This window comes from Centrocercus urophasianus, unplaced genomic scaffold (genome assembly GCF_019232065.1).
Source record: "Centrocercus urophasianus isolate 14NV4802_14NV808 unplaced genomic scaffold, USGS_Curo_1.0 seq_18, whole genome shotgun sequence".
Classification (NCBI taxonomy): Eukaryota; Metazoa; Chordata; class Aves; order Galliformes; family Phasianidae; genus Centrocercus; species Centrocercus urophasianus.
Window position 1 is genome coordinate 10720114 of NW_024884733.1, and position 24685 is coordinate 10744798.

Below are 24685 nucleotides of genomic sequence, written 5' to 3' on the forward strand. Positions count from 1 at the left end.
ACTGACAAAAATAACACATTTCCAAGGTATTGTATCAAAGATGTGGCCGCATCCAGTTTTGCTGACACAGAAATGTATGAAAGGAATCACACTGCAAGACTGAACCAGGCTGGTTACACAGTAAGCCGCCATCTGGAAGGCTGCTGATCTCAGCTAGTGGTGAGCAAGAAGTGGAAGGTTATAAGCTCCTCTCTGAGATCACTTGTGCCTGGAACAGGCTGTATGATCACAGACTGTCTCTCCTCTCGCTGTTATCCCCCAGCTTACCTTTAGTTGTCCTAAGGGCAGGTGATCCAAAGGCAGGCCAGGATCCCTGTTTATAATGGTGGTTTAATAAAGGAGATCAAGAAGATGACAATTGAGCTATGCCACTGGTGTTTCTCTTTAGTCCATAATTTCATTTTTTAGAAGTCTATATTCACTGTCTGTGCTCCCAAGATGTCTGTGGTATCGCAAAAACATACAGCTGTTTAGAAAATTAAAGCAAAGATCTCAAAGATCCTACAGCTGAGTTTGCATGGTCCAGACAAGAAAAGGAAAGCACAGTTACTAGACGGTAAAGAGTAACAACATGAGCTTTCCTTGGATAGGCTGTGAAAGATAATTGAGTTTAAAAAGAAAAGGAGAACTGTATACAGGAAAAAATATTATTTTCTTCCCTGCATTTCCTTTTGTTCCCTACGAACAGTGGTGAGAAGCATAAAAGATGAGACAGGGAAGAGAAGGAAAAAGGGGTAATAAAGAGGAATATCAAGGAATAGAAAAAGAGAGTATTGGCTGAAGCATGTTTTCTTTTGTATAGCATCATGAGGGTAAAAAAAAAAAAAAAGGTAGAATACTGTGGGGAGTAGGTGGAAAGACGATGAATGGGTTCAAGATGCTGTAAGGAAAAGTATTTAGAATTTCATGTTTTTGGCAGCAGTGCCTCAGATAGACTAGAACAGGAAAGAACCCAACCAGTGGAAGGCAGTGGTTGTCAAGGAGATGATGAGGTTGAAGGAACAGCACTGGAAAACTGGGGACAGTAATAAGACTGTCTCCAGAAACTCATCAGACTGGCCAGGTTTGAATCCACTTCAGTGGTATTTGTCCTTTGGCTTTTGAGACTAATGTGGATCTATATAACGGCAAAAGAGATTATTCTTTAATAATACCCAGGTTTATGTTTTTTAAAGAAGAAGAAAAACCTCTTTTTGGTTGTGCCTCAAAACTTTGTGAAAATGGAAACAAACTGAAAAATTATATTTTTTCAGTTAGTGGATGAATTGCCAATGGAACAGATGCATATAGGCTTATTGTTTATTCAAAGGAATGGTGTCATCGTAATTACAACAAAATCTGTTTGCAAAAATGATGGTGAAGTTTCACTTGGTTGAAATTGAGAAATGTTAGCAATAATACATTTTTCGCATCTGCACTAAAATTAGTAGATTACAACAACTGCTGCTGTCACTTAAATTTCTTACCTTAATTTAGTCATTACAGTTCTAAAGGCCCCAGCTCAGGCCTTCTGGCTAAAAATTCAGATCTTGCAAGAAGCAAAAACTATAAAAAACCTTACAGCTCTTAGTGAATGTCTTGGGTCTAGTAGTGCAAACATGCATGTAGGTAATTTTACTTGCATAGTGAATCCAATTTACTTTTAAGGGATTACTTCTGCTACTAAAACTCCTCATGTATGAGAATACTGGATCTGTTTTTCACTTTTTCTGCCATATCCTGACAGTGTTTTAGTAAGTGAAATATTTAAAAATGATCCCAGACAGGAGCATGAACTGGTCCAAATGAAGCAATTAAGGAATGGCAGAAAATGCTGTAACAATTAGGACAGCAAGGTTTGTTCTATAACTAAACTTGTGACTTCTGTAGAAGCTATAGATTTGGACTGAGAGCCTCTTATAACTTTGCTTGATTCTTTCCCTCCTTTTTAGAAATGAATAGAGCTATTCATTTCAATGAAACTTTTATGTGTGGATCTGGAAAGCTGTCTGAGCAATTTGCACAGCTCCAGGTAGCAAATGTTTGTGGAATCCCAGAAGTTACACAGCCTGTAATACTAATCTGAATGGCCTCAGTTCAAAATAAAGTGGCTCAGTAGAACTCACCCACTGTAAAAACTAGAACTAAATGGTCAGGCATACCAAATAATTGGATACTTCTAACGTGTCAGAACAAGAAATCAAAGAGGAATTAATCTTGCTTTACCTAGGCCAATGTACAATGCTGGTAGAGATGGAAAAAGGCTCATGACTTCTAACTGCTGATGTTAGAAAAAAATGAATGTTAGGAAATTCATTGAAAATTTCATCTAGTCCTCACTCAAACAACAAAAACAATACAACTAAGAACTTTCCTGCAGATGCACATTCAAAATTTGTTTGCTATTTTATGCACTTAACTTCTACATAACTATACATTAACTTCTACAACGGATTCTTTTATCTGTTAGAAACAGGATTTGATTAAATACTCTTAATATTTGAAAAGGTATGACAACAATTAACAGAACTCATTCATGCAGTAGAACACAGGACACCTGTAACTCTGTCATTTGTCTAATGGCTTGTTCCTCACAAGTTCTTTCTGTCTCCCATCTCCTATCTGTTTAAGATTTCTTCATGCTTTCAGAGCCATAAACTTCATATATTTATCTTGCCCCTTTCTGTTTCTATCTCTTTTGGAAGCCTTTACACAATGTCTGCTACTTCCCCACGGTTTGCTAACCCTGTGGTTTGCTTGACTGAGGAGATATCCTCAGGATAGTCTCTCCCTGTAGTACCTTTCAGTGAGACTGATAATTAGTGAAATAGAGGGACAACTAAAGAATAATTTAAAATAACTTTAAAATCAATGCCTATTTAATCATTCAACTTACATGTTGAATTAACCTTTTGCCTAACTCTTTTTTTTACACCTCTTACCCTAGTTTTTCCTTTCTGCCTGTGTAGTTACAGTCTGCCTGTCTGTTACTACTTCTTTGCTGACCTTCCAAGAGAAAATTATTTGGAATTACTACAATTCTTGGCCTATTCCTTTCCACAGAAATATTTCCCTCATATCTGACCGCCTCCTAAGGAGGTGTACTTAAGTCCCATAAAGCAGACAATTTGATATCTGCATAGAAATAAGAATATATACAAAGTCTTCTCTTAAAGACCTTTATTTCATGGCTACTGGATGTGATCATCTCTTTCCAGTATAGAAATATGCTTATCTGCAGTAAGAAATGATACATTTTATTTACAGCTGGATTTTAATATAGCAGATTTAAGTAGTTTCCAGCTGTCTTTGTAAGGACAAGTCAGAACTTTCCTGTGAAAGGAATCCAGAGATACTCAGGAAATAACAACAGCTTTAATAAATCATAAGCTGAAACCTGTGAAAGCTGTGTAGAGTAAGGTTGAAGGGAGAGGGAGTGAAAGAGAGAAGCACGGGACAGATTGTAATTCGGGCTAGAAAGAAAGCATTCTGAACTATAACACACCCTGTTGTGCAAAGTGACTCAGAAAGGCAACAGTTAGATGGATTGCTATGAAAGTAACGTCTCTTTACTTATTGCTGTGGAAATTACAACAGATACAAAGAACACAATAATGCTACTTATAAATAGTGCAAATTCTCAACTATAAAGCAATACTTTTCAGCATAGTCACCACCAGTAGATATGTATTGTTGCCTGCAATGAACAAGGGCTGTGTACCCCTCTTGTTAAAATCTGCACTAGCAGAGGTGACTTACCATGGCTACTGCTGAAACACACTGCCCACCACCTCCCCATGCTCACACCCACAGTTTGGTCTCCATAAATATTCAGCAAGCATCAGTTCTTGATGGGTGCCATTTTTTCCACATGGAGAAATTCAATTCCACACCTTTGCTTCATGTATTCTTTCATGTCAAACACCATTTTATCAAACTGCCCCTCTGCTGCCATCTACTGCACAGCAACAAAATACAGTGAAATATCAATGGGAAGGTTCAATCTCTACTGCCACACCACCAACATCCACCTCTAGCATCTTGGGCCAACATAATAAAATAGGAAGCATTACTTTCAGAGCAACCCTCATAACTCAAAAATTATGCTGGGGCAAAAAGTTGCTGACACTAAACATCCATCCTTGGAGTAGGTGACCAGGTCATGTTTTGCCTGACACATTTCCCAGCAAATGCTCTTTGTACGTACATACTTTCAAACACATTTCTAAGTATTAGAGAACACATAGGTAATTACAGAAAATGTACTGTAAAACAAGCAAACAAAAAAACAATAGTCAGAACAATCTTACTATCGAGAATAATTTACATCTTTAAGAGCAGCATTTTTCTTGAATTTGCTGCTTTCACGTTCCCTTGCTCTCCTTCTGGCTCAAAAGCATCATACAAAACAGGAAATATCTGTGTTTCCTAGTGAGAAGCCAGAGCTAACTCACAGGGTACACATGAAGAAGCATGAGTGCCACAAGTTTTCCGGATGATATTGAAGTCTTGTTTCCACAATAGTGAGTGTAAAGAAATCTGTTACTGAGCTACTCCGTAATATCTGAGAAGATATTGCTTTCCATGAACAACATACCTTTAAGATACCATACTGGTGCACTCAAAATATAAATTAAGTTTGTAAGATAAAGGTTTAAAAACCTTCAATGCATATGGACCGTCTTAAATAAGAATATATATATATTTAGTTGTTTATTGTAATGACTGTCAGGAGGTCAAGTTCAGTTATCCCCACGTAACCTTACTGAACCTGCTCAACAGGGTCGCAGCACTGCAAGCCAGGGCAGAGTTTATCCCACTGTGTAAATTTCAGGAGAACAAATCTTCATTGCAGAGCTCAAAAGAATCCTTGTGCTTGCTGAAGGAAAGGTATAAAGGGGTGCTTGTTAATGCTGGCCAACACAGTCCACTTTCTGGAAATAGAGGGTATCTTGGTAGAAACCCATGGTGCTCATACCCAGCAAGGGGAAATTTCAAGGGAAAAAATAGCCAACTTGAATTTATTTTTTTCTTTTAAACACTACGTGCTCTGTACATCTTTATAATTGTATGACACATTCCTTACAGGATAGGATTTTCTGCAGGAAAAATCAACAGTAACTAACACTATTATTTAGTGCTTTTAACTATGTATTTTTCCTCTTGAATAAAAGCTTATTTTCAGAACTCAACATGCGGGTACTTCTGTTACCAGACCTTGTGTTGTGAGCAGTATTATCTCATTATCTGAGAAGCCTGTTTATTCAGCCTCTTCTCCTATATAACTTGCAACAGGTCTAGAGGGAATGGTCCCAAGCTGTGCGAGGGAGATTCAGTCTGGACATTAGGAAAAAAAATTTCTTCTCCAAAAGATTGATTAAGGACTGGAATGAGCTGCCCAGGGAGGTGGTTGAGTCACCATCCCTAGAGGTGTTCAAGAGATGTTTAGATGTTGTACTAAGTGATATGGTTTATTGGGGAAATATTGGTGATAGATGGATGGTTGGACTGAATGATCTTAGAGGTCATTTCCAACCTTGGTGATCCTATGATTCCAAATCTGAGAATTTGTTTGAAGTGTTTGCTGGTACTACTGCATAGAAAGAAAGAAGCAGTGTGCTTTGGTGATAGTATGTGTGAAGAAAAAAAAAAAAAAAAAAAAAAAATGAGAGGAAGGAAAAGAAGAGAAAAAGTTACATGATTCTGAAAGGCAGTCATTTTTTTTAAGTCATCTTGGGTATGCGGGTCTGAAATAAAACCAGGAGTGGATGGTGTCCTTTCAATTTTCATATTTAGGCATCCTCACAGAGAAAAACTGTGCTCTCATCATGTCAGTCATCTGGTCTTTACTATTGCCTACAAAATATGTAGGTGAGGATTCTTCATAGGTTAGATTGCACATCTCAGGGCACCATGTTACTGACAATGCAGGATACTGGGTATGGGTGTAGGTTCCAGTTTGTCTGTTGTAGATTGATCCTGGCTAGCTGCAGTTGCTGCTCTGTTTCCATTTGCCTGAGAGGGCTTCTTGTCAGAAAAGCTGCATTTTCTTTTATTGCTACCTGTGAGCAGTGAGTTAACAGGCTTCAAGGCTTGGTGACTTGCAGAACTTAAATGGGTACAGTGTGCTTTGCTTTGTTTCTTGGGTTTTGCATTCCTGAAGGGAGAGGTCAGAGAATTTAGCAGTCTGTGACTACGTATCCCAATGAATGTCTCATTTTAGAAAACATGTAAAAAATGTACTTTAAGCAGACAATCGGAAGCACGATTGGACTCAATGTTTTCATAAAGCATTGTTCTCTTTAAGGTGATACTCTTGATGGTTTTTACATAGAAATTCACTAGCCATATTCAGGACTTCTGATTCTGAAAAAAATCCAATTTTTTCTTGTTATCAGTGGTTTATATTTTTTGCTTCAACTTCTGTGGAATTTGTATTAAAAAGTCTATTTGCAATAATTTTGTCAGAAGTTAAATGCAATAAAATTTTTCCAAAACAGTATGGAAATCATGATCCATCTGTAAATTCTCTTTGTACCACAGTCATTTATTACTTCATACTGAAATTTGAAATATGAGAACAAAGCAGCAGCAAAGCCAAATAAAAAGCCACACCAGCAAGGAACATCTGCAGAATTCTATTTAAAAAGTGAACAAATGTTATAAATTAAACCTTTTCTGGCTTTTCTTACAGCTATACAACCTCACAATCAGAAAGAAAGGAAGGACTATCTAAATATTTCCCATTTAATCTCAAGAAGCAGATGCCCATACCATTTATTGGAAACATTAAATAAAACTCTCTGTACTGGCACATTCAAAAAAGAATAACAGCTGATAAATAATAAAAACAGAATCATTAAATTCAGTATAAAATTAAAGAAATTTCAAATTTATTCTTTAACACAGTCTGTATTGTGTCTCCAGTTGATTTTGCTAACAAGTAGAAAGGAAGAAGAAGTAGGTATATCTCACACTGAGAGTGCACACTAAAATTTTGTCAAAAAAAATTTTTTTAATTGGAAAACATCAGCTTATGGAAAATGAAATGCTCATAAAAGGAGGCAAGTTTCAGTGACTTTTAATTTTGGAAAAGAATCTCGCAGAATTCCAAGAATAATAAGCTATTTCAAACACTTCTTCTAACACACAAAATCATTATTTTAGAAAAAAAAAAAAAAAAGCAGGTTGAAATGGAAAAGAAGTCAGAAGTCATTTACACTGATCTGTAAACTCTTTCAGTCTGTTGATTTATGGCCCTTTTCCAGAGTTTAAGCTTGTCTTAATGTTTAGAATAGGAAACCTCAAAAATCTGGAGAAACGTCCCAGATAAACTGCTTCACAATCAGCAACTGATTGCTTACGCTGAAATATGGTCTCCACTGCTAAAGTCGTGTGAGAAGCATTGGGACTTAAAGTAATACAAAAATTTCTGGCCACAAAGCAGATATTGTACAGTGACACACGCTTCAGGAAGACATTCCAGTCACAAAATTCTATATTACAAACTTGCTGATTTGTGGATATATAATGTATATAATGTATATAATACAAGTATTTCTCTTATCAAGCACATAGAATTTCTCAATGCAGTTTCCAATATCAGTATGTTATTATTTCATTTTGACAAATATCAATTTGAAATTCTTCTGATTTTACCTACTTTTGAACAGTAGGATTTTGCAGGCAGGTTCCATGTGGCCACAGTCTGCATCCAGAAGTTTGAAAAGGAACATGATAATACTGGACTATGCTATGAAATCTTTTTCCCTCTGTAGTGTAGAATGAAGAGTTGCTTATGCAAAGCCTACCAGAGGACACCTCAGACATCACAGTTGTCATGGTACTTCCCTCATGCCCTTATTACAAAAGCAAAACTTTGTACACTGTTTTAGGATCCCTTGAGCGTGAAAATACCTTGTTTGCCATAACTGGATAGAAGCTGGAAAGAGATCTGTAGTCTTCCTAGTAGGAAGAGCAATCGGAGGAAAGCTATAAATTGCAGTATTGGAAAACAAATGGTGATGCTATGGAGACCTTTACTACCATATAGATATTTCCTTATGCATATAGATACTCTTGTTTAGACCTTTTCAGAGGAAATCACATTTACAAATAAAATAGTTAACTTTTCCCGTCAGCTGAGTAATCTGAGAGAGATTGGTGCTTCCAGAAGCAACACTGAAATGACAAGCAACAGGAAGAATATGTCACAGTGAACAGAGACAGTTTTATAGAAGGTGAACATCGTGTGTTTGGGTTCAGTGATTTTAAACTTTGGCTATTTTCATTAAATGTAGTGAATGATATATTTGTATACAGGTTTATGCTGTTGACAAGAATAGCTGTTTGTCAGCAGAGATTGCGGTGAGGTGAGAGTCAGCCTCTTCTCTCATGTAATTAGCAATAAGACTAGAAAGAATGGCTTCAAATTGTGCCAGGGGACACTCAGGTTGGTCATTAGGAAATACTTCTGTGAGAGAGTGGTCAGGCACTGGAATGTGCTGCTCAGGGAGGTTGTGGAGTCACTGTCCCTGGGAGGTGTTCAAGGAATGCTTAGATGTTGTACTGAGAGACATGGTTTAATGGGAAAATATTGGTGATAGGTGGATGGTTGGACTGGATGATCTTGGAAGTCTTTTCCAACCTTAGTGATTCTACAATTCTATGATTCTCTGAAGTATGTACTGTCATAAATAAAGTCTTGAAAAATGATGCTTAGTAAAGTTTCATAAATTCATGCATCAAGGAAAATTAAAGATTCGCAGGATCAAAATAATTAAATACAGAGAGCACACACCAAGTACATTTTACGCCCTGTTAAAGTCATGCATGAAATGAACTATCTGGATAAGACAAACTGGACTGTATCAGTCCTTTCATTGCAGAAAGATGAGACAATTTTTATAAGTGGTTATCAATACATTAAAAAAACAAGCACACAAAATTCCGTTTTGTTACCTCTGACTATACTTTCTTCAAAACTCAACTACTGCATAGTACTCCTGCATTAATTAGTAGTTTGCCCACAGGAGGAATGGAAATGCTGACTGACTGTGCCAGATATATTCAAAACTATGCCTTTCTAGCCACATTCCAGTCTTTAAATTGTTTTATTTGTCAGTGGCTTGTTTAATCATGTTGGAAATGGAACTGAGGAAGTCAGGCAAAGAGGGGGCCTATGTTGCCTTTTGAAACAGTGTTGCTAATATTATACGTTGACAGTCTGGCTGGTTGGTATCCCTGTCACTACCATGCCACTGTGGGAGCACCTCAGAGTGCAATTTGGTTCCTACTGTAAAGACTGATGCTACATTTTGGTCTGAATAAAAAAACTGTTACCCAATTGCATGCAGTGATTTGTGGTTAGTTTCTATGTATGAACAAACGATACACGTAAACTGTGAAAGTTATGATTGATTTGGAGGTCTCATGGGCAACAACTGGAAAGAAAAAGCTGCTGTTCTGGAATGTGCCTGATCACTTTTGTTATTTCTGAAGTTCTCAGACATCACAGATAAGGTGGTGCTGAGGTACATATTCCCTCACTGTGTAATGTTTCTTTCACTGTGCGTGGGCAGCCATCTAATTTTATAACATCTGAACAACATCTGCAATTATTGTATCTACCACCTGAGACAGAAAGGCATTCTAAGTGTAAATCAGAGCTGGAATTAAAAGCAGTATTTTTTCTTTTATGGAATTACAAATTAGTAGTCTTTGTGAACTTCCTCCTTATTTGTACAGACATGCTTTTAGGATATTTTACCTCTTAAACAAGTATACTAAACTGAGGTAGATGAACAATTAACACTAGGTATTGTGAACATTTTTTTATTTTAGAATACCATAGAGGTATTATTTGCAGTATCTTTCTCCTCTCCCTTTGCTTCAGCTGTCATGTCTGGAATACACTTCTGGTGCTTTCTTATACTTGATGTATTTCCTAAATCTCTAGAGAGACCAATGTTCAATGTCTTACAAATTTTGTTCAGGATTCAGTATCTTCCCATCTTACATTGCTGTAACTGTTTTACTGGATTGAGATTACCCAGATTAAGCCACATTTAGGTCTGGGTAACTCCCAACAAAATCTTGCACATCTTCTCAGATGGCTAAGATGACTAAGGCTCTGCCCTTTATAGATCACCAGGGGTGTAGTCGTGTGATATTGAAATATTTCTAAAATACTGGAGAAGAATTCAACATTACAAATGCAAGAAAATATATATAGAACACATATACATTTAAATGGTTGTGTTAATTTTCACCAACAGGGACTTCACTGAGCAAGCTCGTGGGTTTATTTCTGCCTGTATTTGCAATTCAACTTGGCACTGAAGTTGCAAATAAACTCTGCCTGTCGCTGCTTTCCAAAGTAAACAGAACTTCTGTCTCTATTTCAAATTTTAACAAAACAATGAATATCACATCTAGTATTTATAAATTTCATGTGCTTTTCACTATATAGAAGTGTAGAGAAGGATCATTTTGGTATTTAGCTCAAACAAAATCCCAGGACAGAGGGATGTGTTAACATGGAGAGGTGTGATCCTGTGCTCTTCACATGTGCATAATTTTTCCTCAACAGTCTTCAGAAGAAGAAACTTGAGTCAGATATAGTTCTCCCAGGAATTCTGCTTTGGCATGGCTCATTTTCTTCCATCCTCAGTGAAACTACTTATAAAGGTTATAATCTGCCTTGGAATCTGGTTTTGTATTTTGAGGCAGAAAAATAGTAGCTCAGTTCTTCTGTTTATTCCACAATATGTGATACTAATTTCTCTGACACTATAAAATATATTCAGGACCCCAGTGAAGGTACTGGGATAAAATTTTTGAATATTTTACTCATATTTAAAGGTTGGACTCTTCTGTATAGAAAGAACAGACACTTAAAATTAGATCCTTGATATTTGACACTGGTAATATACTGTTCACTCTTTCCAGCCATTCATGGATGGACTCCAGATATTTCCCTGACACATAAATAATTTTATTTTATTTGAATACTCTCATAGTAGCTGGAAGTATTTTTCAACAAAGGACCTCACTTAGCATGATGTATTCGGTGAGTGAACTTTCCAAATAATTCTTCACAAGCCTATACTGATAATGTACATGTTGGAGTTGTTGCACTCAGCACAGATGTTTCACCAACAGAAGTATTTCAAGCTGAGAAACTGTCTGCTATTAATAGTACATTATGTAAAAAGAACCCTGTTTTATCTAGCAGACCACTGAGAAGCAGCTTATATATCTGCTATTACTGGGAGTATGCAGTAAAGCTAAGATGAATGGTATTGTGCTATGAAACCAAACAGCAAACTCCCTGCTTTGCAGAAGGTCAGGAGAAAGATTTTAGGGAATGACAAGCATTACTTTTAGGCAACTTTTCATTCAACAAACCAAAATCAGGCATTTTAATTGCAGGAAGAGGGGATTTGCTTGGAGAAATAGATTCTCCTAACCATACCTAATTCTGCAGAGTCTGCTAACTTTCACGTGGCGTAGTGGCTGCATGAGCAACCCTATTCACATTGCAGCTCTATTAGCCCCTGTGAAACCAGAGGGTCCAGGCAATTAGAGATGGAAAGACTACCTAGATCTGTTGCTTTTTCAGTGCGGGACAGTTCCTTCATTCCTTGCCCAAGTTATTTGGAAGAACAAAATTTCTAAAATCTCACTTTTTTTTTTTTCCTTCAGAACACTCTACTGCTTTAATCTGTCATTATCACTTTTTTATTTGTGCAAGAATTAGTATCTTGATTGCTGCTCCAGCCCACAGTAGCAAAGTAGGCTCAGCACAAAGTTTGTAACAGGTACAGAACTCTGATGCTCTTATTACAAACGTCCTTTTCAGGATTCCAGCTACACCAGTATTAGCATTTCATTATTGCTGAAAATCATGTGAGAAAATCACTGAGTCACAGACGATGAAAGGTAGTCAGAAGCACAGCCATACTGTAGGCATTACTAGATACCTAGTCATAGCAAAACACACTCAAGAACCTACATAAAAAGCTAGTCAGATAACTGGAATGGTATCTGTGCTGTCACAACAGCGTAAGCAGTTCAAAACTCCAGCATTTATTGTTCAAGCAAATTGTTTAATTGCCATTTCCTCTGCTAGTAACCTCATTTGACCAGCCCATTTTTATAATTCTGTCACTCATGCCAGTTGGTAACCTCTGCAGTTTGCAGTGATGAAACGTTTCAGCTAGAAAAAAATGTCCCTAATGTAACAGTTCCTGAGAGCAGATAGTTGTGTACTTTCAGCTTTCTTTTGCTGGAGAGTTTACTCTGTTGTTTCACAGGCGGCTTGCATGGCTTCTTTAGAGAGGACAATCAAATAAAGCTCTAAGAAAGGCACACCATTCCTTAGGAATGTATCAGTAGATACAGATATGGTAAATGCAGCACCATAAAGACATGAAATACTATCTACCTCTAACATGCTACTCTTTAGGTATTCTGGCTGTTTTTGTATAGCATATTTTTCCAGATCTTTAGCTGCATACTTTAAGAAGCATCTGGAATCACACCACATCCTAACATGTCTGGTCCTGCAAGTGCATCAGAAAAGGAAAATTTCTACCTACCCTTAAATCACTATTTACAGGGGTTTTGCTGATGTAAATAGAGAAAAGACAGCTGTGTTCAGAAATCAATTTTCCTATGGTGCACAAATGAAGAACAGTTAGGAAAAGAAAGGACTGGAACAGAAGAAAATAAGTTAATGAGAAGTGCATCTACACAGTGTTGGAATTACCCTTTCTCTCATGTGCACTAGGAAGAAGAGCTCAAAGAAATATGGAACAAAAGGAACGTGTCCATTTATTTGCAGCCTGAGTAGATTCTCCAGAAATAAGTAAGAAGCAGAAAGAAACCCAGCAGTCTCACTCTGTTTCCCCAGTGCCTCTCTGTATTAACACTCTTGATTTGCTTTCATCTTTCATAGGACTTCTCCTTCCACTATATATAAATGGAGAGAATTGCACTTCTTTCATCATCAGCTGTTTGATGTAATCAGAAATTACCACTGAGTCTCAAGCATGGATATACAAAGAACAAAAGACATTGCTCAGTTCCTCTCTTTCTGTTGTCTTTTTTTGTTGTTGTTGTTATGGTATTGCCTGTTCCTGAATGAAAGATCTTACCAATATATAAAAAGATTTGGATGGAAATATAATACCTACAGTTTTGTAATTAGTCATTCTAAAAACCCAAAACACCATACGTAGCCTTTTTAAATTGAAATCTTCAGTTATGCCCTGACCACAAAAACATGCCTACGCTATCATGTGGATCCCAGCAATTACAGTTTGTTTCTATGATCTTAGCTGTATAAAATCTTCAAACAGTTATTTTGAACAAAGTATATTTCTAGGTTATTAAACCTTTTAAGATGCCTTTCTATGAATTACGTTATTTCAAATTGGCAGGTTAATATTTCAGAGAGGTTTAAAAAGTAGTTATTTATACAACTTGCTTATTTTTAAGGCTTTGTTTTGAAGAATGCATTAGTAGGTGATAGTCGTAAGTTAATGCATGTATATGACTAAGGCCTGGTCAGCCTGTAGCCATTTGTTTAGGTCATGCCCACAGAGCTATGTCCTTACTAACCTATTCTAGTGATGAATTATCCTTAGTGCTATGAAGTATATCAAGCTCCACTTTCTCTGTGTTCAGTTTTTTTTTTTATGTACATTGGTATATTTTTTTCTTCTGCTAGTTAAAATTAGAAATCACCATTATTATTTTTTTGTTGTTGTTTTTTTCATGGTGTATGTTATACTTCCTTACTGTTCTTTACACAGCACTGAGTTCCTGCAGTATCTAGATCATCAAATGGATATTTGTTAATACATCTTTTTATATATAACACATACTCAAAAGAAAAAGTGGATTGTTTTTGATAAAAATTTAAAATTACATTCCCTTCAAGTCAGAGCAGGATAGAGGGGAAAATGGAAATAAGCCTTAAGAAAGTAGTTTAAGAGGATGTTTGGCTACCTGCTTAGTGTCATACACTAAGGGTTTGAGAAAAAATACATTCTTTGAAAAGAGAAAAATAAAGATTTCTCTCAGTCATGCAAAGGTGTTTTTCTAGATCAGGATGCAGGATAAAAATAGAACTTAAATGAAAATTAATATCATTTTAACTGTAAATGAGTGTGGCATGAAAACAAAAGAAGGACATAGCAAGAATGGAGAAAATATCCATTGTCTCTTCAAATCAAAAATACTTCTGCTAATATTTATATAATTAACATTTTTGTTTCTTATGAAACCTATATCTACACATTCAACTTTTCCCTGAGCAAATCTACTGCCCTGATGACACATTTGCTTTAGAAGACTTTTCACCTGCATTTGATAATGGCCTAACACAAGAAATCAGAGATTTCATTCTCTTGGCCTTGGAAAAGATCTTTATGGGGGAAAAATACATATATTTTTCTTTGATCAGGGCTCTGGTACTATTTTTGCTTACTCAAGCAAGTGCTTAAATAAAAATGAAGATCATAGAATCATAGAATGGCTAGGGTTGGAAGGGACCCCAAGGATCATCAAGTTCCAACCTCCTTGCGACAGGCAGGACCACCAACCTACAGATCTGGTACTAGACCAGGTTGCTCAAGGTGCCATCCAACCTGGTCTTGAGCATCTCTATGGCATCCACAGCCTCTCTGGGCAGCCTGTTCCAGTGCCTCACCACTCTCTTTGCAAAGAACTTCTCTCCGACACCTAATCTAAACCTTTTCTCCTTGAGCTTAAAGCCATTCTCCCTTGTCCTATCACTATCTACCCTCTTTTTTTTAATCCTCTTTTAAATACTGAAAGGCTGCAATGAGGTCATCCAGCAGCCTTCTCTTCTCCAGACTGAACAAGCCCAGCTGCCTCAGCCTGTCTTTGTAGGGGAGGTGCTCCAGAACTCTAATCATCTTCGTGGCCCTAGAATAAATATCAAATTATACTTTTTCATGCACAGTAATGTATTTTCATTCGTTAATTCATATTCTTCTTTTCCTAGAGTTTAACTCCAATCAGCTGTCCACATTTCATTCTAATCATTTTAAACTTGCTTTTGTTAGTATAAAACAATCTTGCTACACTTATTTGTGTTTGACTATTCCATAATAACTTTTCTTCAAACAACAGGCCTCAATTTTGAGTGAGTATTGTAAATAAATTCATTTTGGTTTTATATTTAAACAGTATAAAATTCTATATATAAATAATTAAGAAAAACACTCAGCAATAGATGATGGAAAAGATTTTGAAATAGCAGTGTATTCTATCCCATACCAATTTAGTAAAGAGGACTAAGAATTTTTATTTATAGGCTTTCAATGTATGGCCTATTTATAGGCTTTCAATGTTTGAAGTTGATATCCACTAAAATTAAACCTGCATCTCTGTTTTATATCATGGTTTATAGATAATAAAGATAAGGTTCTACCTACTCCTCAATTTCCCTCCCACTAGAGTGGCTGTGGGAAAGTGTCATTCTCTGATCACTAGTGAAACTATTCTGATTACAAATGTGTTCTGGATCATGATCTTTTCTCTTGGAATGAAAAGAAGGTGCAACAAAGGCCTGTACAAAATTACTATGTTGGTGTTTGCTTTTTTTTCCCTACTATTTCAAATTCCAGATGAATATATCCAAATCTAGTTAATATAACAGAAATAAAGGGAGACAATTTTTAAAACTCTATGTGAGACACAGGACCATCAAGGTACTTAAAAGCTCATCAAATAAATACAGATAAGTATTCTGTTGGTATCTGTGATTACACGACTTTCTGACTTCTTGGAGCAATCATGCTTGAACAATCTGATCTTCAATGATAAATAACTAAAGATAATAAAGTAAAATGCAAATAGGAGACAGCTGTTCAGAAGTTTTGCAGGTTCTGGCTCCCTGAGACTTTTCTTCCTGGGACTTTTTTTCCCATTAAAGAATCTGAGATTTTAAAAGTGCAAGAATATCAGGTTTCTTGGAATTTGTCTTACTTTCAGTTGTCAGTCATGTCTGAGACAGAATAGGAGTCTTGTAGTATTGCAGCACAGTAATGACCTACCTTGTCAGTCAAAAGTGGTATGATATCACTGCGTGATCAAGGAAGCATAACAAAATAATTGCATCAGAACTCAAATGTATTTTGCTCTTTAAGTAAGAAATGCTTCTACTTCCTCATTAAGCAATAGCCAAGAGGAGTTATTTCAGATGCTGGTGTGGTTAAAACTTAATGTAGTAGCTGTTCTGTCCTTCCTGTCATGAGAATATATGGATTTCATTTTGTTGCTGTACTAAAGACTTAAAGCAGTGGGGAGGCTCTCTCTCACGGAGGCGGAATTAAGTATTTGGGAAGAAATGAATCCTTATTTGTGCCTTTAAAAATATATCTAAAAATATTACACAATAAAAAATTGTAGATAAATTTTTCTTGGCCTTTAAAGCTTTGTCTACATTTCCTTCATACTCCTAGACATATATTTAATCAATAGTCCTCTTTGCTATGTGCTGGTAAATGCCTGCATAACTTATAAGCCACAGGCATTCAGGATAGAGTGAATGAATAAGCAGTACCTGATTATGACAGAATATATCAAGTGTTTATGAAAGGAATTATGAAGGTTTTCATGTACCACAGTTTATTCAACTGTGAAAATATTAGTTGGGATTTACTGAGGTGGCACTCAGAACTCTATTGGCTGCTGACCAGAATAAATGATCCAAGCAGAGGAACTGACTGCAGTTTAGTTACATGTAGAGAACACAAAGCAATGAGATAAACACAACTCAAGGGGGTGCAGCACGTGGATTGAGAAATTAATCCAGCATTTTCCAAGTTATTTTTACCTGTGTCCTGTTCTTAAGTATATTCTGCTCTTTTATCAACCAACTCAAATAATCTTGTTGTATGGTGCAGAGTTTTACACTATATACAGTTATTATTAAGCCTTTTCAGGGATGCAGCTTAATTTGAGATGTGGTTGTAACTGGTAAGAAATCAAATCAAAGAAAAACCCAAGCAGGACAAAAGTTTAACTATCTCATTTCATCTTTGCACTGAATAATATCTTGAGATCTTTTTAAAAAGATTTTCGAACTCAAAAAGCAAAAACTTTTTGGCTTTTCTTCTCTTTTATGTGACATCTTCCTTAATCATGCTTAATTGACTTTTTCCATACTCTGAGCATAATTCTGATCAGTTTCATTGGGCCCTGTGTACTTTTGCATCTCAGTCTTTCTGCGCTCATCAGTACCTCAGACTTTCCACTGATCTGCAAGACCAAGTCATTCCATTGCTTTTCTACACTGTCTTCAAAGAACAATTTCAGACAAAATATTAGTTTGTTTAGATATCTTAACAGGCTGGATAGATTGTCATGTTCTAGGATACTGCTTTGTATATTGGCTTTTCACCTTATTTGGATCTGGCTGAACAATTTTGTCACTACAAATTCAGTATTCTTCCACAATTCAGTAAAGAACTGAATATTTAAAATACCTTAGCAAAATTATATTCTAAGTCTAAAAGAAAGATGGCATAGCCTAAATCCATATTATAAACTATAAATCTCACTTCCACTCCCTTAGTAGCTCATCCACTAACTGTTCACATCCAAATACCCATTAATAAAAGCTATGACTTACTACATCATTCTGAGATAATCTTTCAGCTATCTTAATCTTATATGTCAGTGCTATACAAAGTTATGTTTCCAGCTTAGAGAAAAGCCATATATACTTGTCCTAACTACAAAAAAAAGTTTTGGGTGTAACTATGTCAAATTCTTCTTCCACATGTGATTGATCAAATAAAAGTATAGCGTTTATTTTTGCTTAGCAAAACACCTTATGCATTAAATTATTGGTTACTAAACATTCAGCTTGAAAAAGAAACTAGCCCTTTGCATTTAACTAAGGTTAGTTGGTGAAAATTGTAGATTTGAAGGATACAGTGCTATATTTATTCTAAGCTGAATGCACTAAGCCACAAAAAAAATGGTTTTCTAGTCTCCCGCTTCCGGAAGATCAAATAGAAGGCCTAAATTTCTTGAACAGTGCATCAACACCTACAACATATATGTATGCCACCTTCAAAGGAGTCAGTAGAGCTAGACGAACAGGCATGTCCATTGAGTAGGTTAGTACTCTTCAGGCTTAATTTATTTCAAAAGTAACTCTTCTTGTTAAAAATATTGTTCATGGTTGTATAAGCAGGAAATGAGAAGCATTCACCATGTGCTCCTACTTGATCTCCTACTGTCAAAAACTTGAGCTTATAGCAAGAAGTGGGAATCATTCCATTACTTTTGTTGATTTGAATCAAGTTTTTGGAAAAAAATAAAATAAAATTATTTCTCAGTTTCCCACAGATTTTGGATTTTTGTGTGGTTGTAAGTTTCTTTTTCATTATCTAATTAAATGTCCATGGGAAGCTATTTAAACAGGTTCAGAAGTAACAGAAATCAAACCATATAAAATATAGAAGAAACACTGGCATCTGCTAGCAGCTGCTTTCTTAGGTCAGAAAGTTCAGAAAAATAACAGCAGCATAGAAAACAGTTATAGGACAAATTATTCAATGTTTATTTGAATAAGAAGAATTGAATTCCGAAGAAACATTCTGAATGGAATTAAATGGAAGCGAAATATCATCTCTTATGGAGTTGGATGCTTGTTTTCTGTTGGACATCATGGAAAAACTTTTTCTATATCTACTGTATAATAAACTTTGAATATGAAAACTGGATAAACAATAATTTTTTATTTTGTTTATTTTAAATAAATACCAAAAAAAATGGCATTGTCAAAGTGATTGAAAGCACATTAAAGGCTTGAACTGAAAGTGTATCATTCAACACTTATTTATTCTTTTTTATATATTTTTATTCTCCTACAGTTAAGCTGTACTACATCTAATGGATAACTACTTCAGTCTGACATGCTATTTTGGTATATGTTTATATTCAGATTTACCTTGTTAATCATTCAGATTTATTTCCTGAAGTATATAATTCTGTCTGACAAACTCCTTTATCATCAGTTGAGTGTATTCCATGCAGATCCCATCACAATGCTTGATGCTATTTGCATTTTCTTTGTAATAATCTTTTGAGATTTAGTATATTAGCAATAACATTCTAAACCTGGAGTGAGATCTTGCAAATTTTATATATATTATGAGAATAACAAGCCTTCACAGAGTCCCATTTAAGAATAATTATAATGCAATTTATTGAAAGAGCAGTTATATAATTTGAGTGTTTTGAAATAACACTTTAATTAAGACAAGAAATAATAAGGTCTGATCTGAGTCAAGTAGATTTTAAAAAGCTGAATTTTTTTTTTATGAGCTCCCTCATCTGAGAAAAAAAATATTCTTTAAAAAATGAACATCCATTAAGAAGTCTGGTTTGTAGAAACTGTACTGTAGATTGAAAATATATTGTGACATGAAATTTCCAACCATTTCTAGTTTAAACATTGTTTAAAATGCTGCCTGTGCCAATTAGACATGCATCAGTCCTTCAGCACAAAGGCTTTTTACCATGTGATGTTCTAATGCAAAAGGCATGGCATTCATGAAAAGAGTATTGGCTTTGCCAGAGTGAATATTTAGTTATTCTTTAAGTTGTCATTTGTGGGTTTATGAAAGAACAAATGTTAAAATAGAGAGAAAAGCATTCTCCTGCATGGAGAGGGGGAGACAGATGATTACAATACAAAACACAACATAATCATATATTTACTTCAGAAAAACAGCCACAGAGACGTATAACAAGAATATATACATCCATTTTGAGAGTTACAGCAGATGTTCACCTATTTGAAGTGAAGGCCAAAGCTTTCCCCACCCTCTTAAGGCCCTGCCCAAGAAGGAGGTGGGGGAGGAATGAAAGCAGACGCTTTTCCTATATATGGGAAAACTCCTTAAAGCTACTTCACTTGAGGTTTTGGGGTTAGAAAATGACCTAAAAGAGATGAAAATGTTCACGAGAAGCAGGTAATTGCTCTATAACTTATTTCATCAATTTTACTACAAAAACTTTGAAAATTGCCTAGCTGAAGTAAAAGCCACTCCTGTTTTCTTTTCAAATGTCACTGGCAAAGCTAAAAAAGGTGGCGTTGGGGGGGGGGGGGGAGGGGAGGTGAAAATGTCTCTCCTTTTACTACCTAATGATTTACTCAGGACACTCCAACCAGATTCTTATTCAACCTGACAGAATTCAAATGTATATTCTTGTATGAGAGGTGTGGACTTCAGTGCCCACTGCCATGACCAGGAATTCATTTTTCATTAAGTCATATGGAAAAGGAAACACAGAAGAGTTTATGGTCTGCCAGAAAATTCCCTGCAAAGAAGAAAAGAGGGTGACTGCACTCAGGAAGTGTTTTCCCCTGTCTTCCTAGGTCAGTACTGCTGTCATTACAGTAATCTGCAAAAAGGAATTGGGCAATCTTTGCAAGGTCCCCATGCATGAAAGACCCAGCTCTTACCCCATCCCTAATAGCTCCAGGCATCTCCCTGCATAAGCTCTTGCACGGAGTTTAGTAGAAGTTCCTGAACAGTTCAAATCCTGTGTACTGTGATACAGCTAGGGATTCTAAATCAATACCTTTCACTACAGTACCGAGAGGAAAACATTTCATGTTTGCTCAGCAGTGGAAGGGCAAAAGGAGAGAGGAAAGGGGAAAAGAGATAAATATTTCCTACTGAATTATAATGAAGTAGAAATGATACATTTCTTTCCGTGTTTCAAGATTTGTTGATCTCTGTTCTGAATAGATATAGAATATGGATTAGCCCAAAGGAAAAGAACAATATAATGCTAGATTTATTCCCCCCTTTATCATACTCCATAGTCAAAGCAACAATTTCAAGCACACCTACAGCAGATTTGGGCTACATGACAGCTTCAGATGAAAAATTTCTGCCTAACTCTGGAGAAGATAAATCCTACCAGCTTTTAAGAAGTGTCTAATTTTTCCAAAGATTACTGTGTGACCTAATAAAAGAACATTAGTGTTTCATTTCTTTCCATATTCTCACTGAGTAGATTCTGTCCTTGCAAGAAGGAAATTCTACTGAAATTAGTAAGAGTATTTCAGAAATGAAATAAAATTTAGCATATATTAAGGGTGGCAAAACATATTGGTTCAGACAGATAAATACGTACTGTACGTGCACAGAGAAAAACATTTATCAATGACTTGTTTAATTCAATTCAAGCAAGCTGCAAAAGTTTGTACTGCTGAACAGTTACCTTCAGGGAGCTTACCTTACATATCTTCCCTATCACTGATATGACTGCTATATTTTGTAACAGAATCTTCACTTTTAAATTTTGCTTGTGTGAGTGAAAATGAAAAATTAACCATTATTAATTTTTTTTAGGAGCAGACATCATGTAAACTCATGAACAAGAAGGACCGTAACAGGGTTTATCACTTCACAAACACAGAACAAAAAGTTGATCCTATGCCAGAGTTAATGGTCATAGCTCTCTGACACAAACAATGTAAGTAGACTTCAATATGAGTAAAAACGTACATGAAACTGTAAAGGAAACAAAAGCATAGCATATGACCAATCATGATTTAAGCATAAGTATAAACTGGAGGATTTTTTGCTGTTTCTCAGTAGCCAAACTACAATTCATGCACTTGCATTGTTCCTTAATTCTGACTAGGTAACACACCAATATAATTGATTACCCATGGCATGCAAACGATATGCAGTAACTAAGAGATGCTTATTCTTCCCTGTCCCTACCATTCTCACACTGGTACTGAAGCAGATATCATGGAGCAGGTCACTCTGCTCTCTGTTCGTACCAAAGGTTCACTGTACAGACAAATATACAAAAGAGTCAACCATCTTAGTAAAAAATCTCCTCTAATTTGCAGATTTAAAAAAAAAAACAAAAACAAACAAAAAAACACCAAAAAACCAACCAACAAACAAAAAAAAACACTCCAAAAAAGTAAATTCCTGCTAAAATTAAAAATTATGGAGAATTCAATAATCTTAGAGGCTTGAGTGATTAAGAATACACGATGAGGGCAACGGCTGTCAAACTACTCTTCCCTTGTATTACTATAGCAATATTCACTCAATATTGCTATATTAACTTGTGTTCTTTTACACGCTTTATGTCTAGGTTATAATTCTCAACTAAGTCAATGACAAATCTAGTTAATGACATGCTACTTTCATTTGAAATGAACGCCTATACCCCCAAGAAGTTAAAGGGAGTTTATATAATGGAAGGATTTCATCTTAGCTGTTAGTAAACAAAGGCTTCTTTATTGAGCTGCAATTATTTTCCATTCTGTTGGCTGATAAATTTTCTAAAGTTAATGAGATCCATAAGGTCAATGTTCTTGATTTTAAAAAACACACTGCATCCAAACAAAAGTAGAGGTAAATTTAAAGAGCTTTATTTTGCCACTTAACCAGGGTAAATTATTTTGTACTAGTCAGACACAGGAAAAAACATACTAAAGTTATGACAATCAGCCAGCATGAAGGAAGTAAAACTAACACTGTTAGAAAGTAAAATTCTGTAATGCAATACTGCTCAGTTCTGTGGCTCTTAAACTGCTATCTGAACTATTCGCGTTAGCTAACTGAGCCATACAATAATCTACCATGACTTTCCTTAATTAGGGACGAATAATGATACTTGTTTATCTTGTTTGATTCATTAACCTTTGAGATTATGGTAATCGTGAAACAACAGAATTTCACCATTTAATGACTGACATCAAACAATACAAAGCAGTTAATGATTCATCCTGCTTGAATTCTTCTAATTCAAAAAGTATAAATAATACTGAATCTCAGTGCTTCTATTTAGATATAGCCTAAAATATCACTTGTGCTCTCTAAAATCACCCTATTCTTTGAGACTAGATGATTTCTTCAGCATGAATAGTACAGATTCAGGATGCATACTAACCTAACTTTATAACAAATACTGACTGTTTACCAAACTCAGCTTACCAGGTCTTCAACTACACTGTAAACGGAATGGAAAAAGCTAGAAACTCCAAGAAAACAGTTTGCTACAGGAAAACACACAAACAACAACAACAAAGAAACAAAACCAAGACATTTTGAACTCCACCCTTCACCTCATATATTTTTCTTTATTATCTCTCTGCTGTAAGAACTCCTTCAACCTTTTATTATAGCACAGTCTGACAAACACTACAGTTGCTGTGTGATGATGTTCATGAAATGTTTCATATTGATAAATATAATGGTTTTTTTTTTAATTAGAAAAATGAGGACTAGTGTGGGATGATTTCTGCCAAGAGAGCCTGTCTCCCTGGAATATGTTTTAATGAGAAGAATAGTGGCCAGCTTAAACTGAAGCAATAGATGAAACCAGATAACATCTCAGAAAAGGTAGATTTAAAAACCTTTACTTCACTTTATTTATGAAACATTAATTCTGAGAATTAAGTGTCAGAGAAGTAAAATGTCAAAACAGAAGAGCTGGAAATAAGCAATGCTAAGTACAGTGGCCAAGTGTGTAATTTTTGGTATAGACTGTTGAACTACTACTTTTGCACCTCTTCTCTCGAATGTCTGATCTGGGCAAAGCATAACAGCCAAGTGTGCAGTGCTGGGACAAAGCAGAAATAATGAAGTGTTACAGTCCAATGGGGAATGTAGGTTAAGAATTTAAACAGGCAAAAAAGCAAAATGGGAATGTCTGATGCAAAACAGCCTGTCTGCCAGAAAAGGAGTAGTCAGAAGTGAAAGGCACCTGCAGTAGTCACGTCAGAATAGGCTAGCCAGGCCTCCAGTCAGGGTGGTGGCCAATAGTTTATGATTATTTTGAAATCTCAGTTCAGTTTAAATGTCAGTAAAACAAAGCTAACAAAACCTGTTCACTGAACTGCACAATAAATCTTAAAAAAATAAATTAAAAAAAAAAAACCTCAATCAATCTTGAAGGAAAAAACCAAAACAAAACAAAGCAAAAACAAAAAAACAATGAACAACACTGTGGAACTGTGGATATTCCAAAGTGGAAGTTTATTGTCTGTAGTATGAAAATGAAAAAGAAATAAAATAAATCGACATATGTTCTATAAAATTGCAGAAGTGTTACTTGTACCCTGAAAAATGTACTGACCTGAAACTATTTCTATGCCTATGACAATAATTATGCATACTTCTTATAGTATAGCTAAAAGAAAGAAAAAATGTTTACAATAACATCTATGAACATAGCCACACAAGGGGCATTAAAATGTTTTTCTTTGAATCATTTAATTGGCTGCATTTTTTCCTTTCTTCCTGTTAGAAATATAATACTGAACTGGATGGAGTCCTGATGCAGAACTGAAAGAAAAGGAAGTAGGAAAGAAATTAAGACCCCAAAGGTAAATGGGTGCAATATAGACACACAAAATATAGGAGATATTTCAATCTATCATCTTACTTTATAGTCAACTAAAGAAAATTCAGTTATTTTCTTAGCTTTTATTTCCTTTACCTGTGCTGTAAGATCTAACTTTTTCTGAGAAGCGCCAAAATGATGCATTTGAATTATTTAATGAGGTTTCAGTACAAGTCAAGTTGGGTTAGGACAAATCCTTCCCAGCCCAGGTAAGTTATGGGCATTGCTTTACCGCATATCAATCTTCCAATTGAACAGTCATACA

At 35.6% G+C, this 24685-nt stretch overlaps 1 long non-coding RNA gene across 4 annotated transcripts in view; it reads left to right on the forward strand.

Annotated features, from left to right (window-relative positions):
* The window catches only part of LOC122161088, a 61681-nt gene that overhangs the window by 20720 nt on the left and 16276 nt on the right, over nt 1–24685 (forward strand). For 3 of the 4 annotated variants that reach the window (XR_006169077.1, XR_006169074.1, XR_006169075.1), the window contains 3 exons: nt 21399–21522; nt 23289–23417; nt 24325–24403. This is a non-coding gene — a long non-coding RNA (uncharacterized LOC122161088). Of the gene's footprint in view, nt 1–20317; nt 20414–21398; nt 21523–23288; nt 23418–24324; nt 24404–24685 lie in introns of those variants that run through there. The other variant, XR_006169076.1, reaches the window with a different exon arrangement.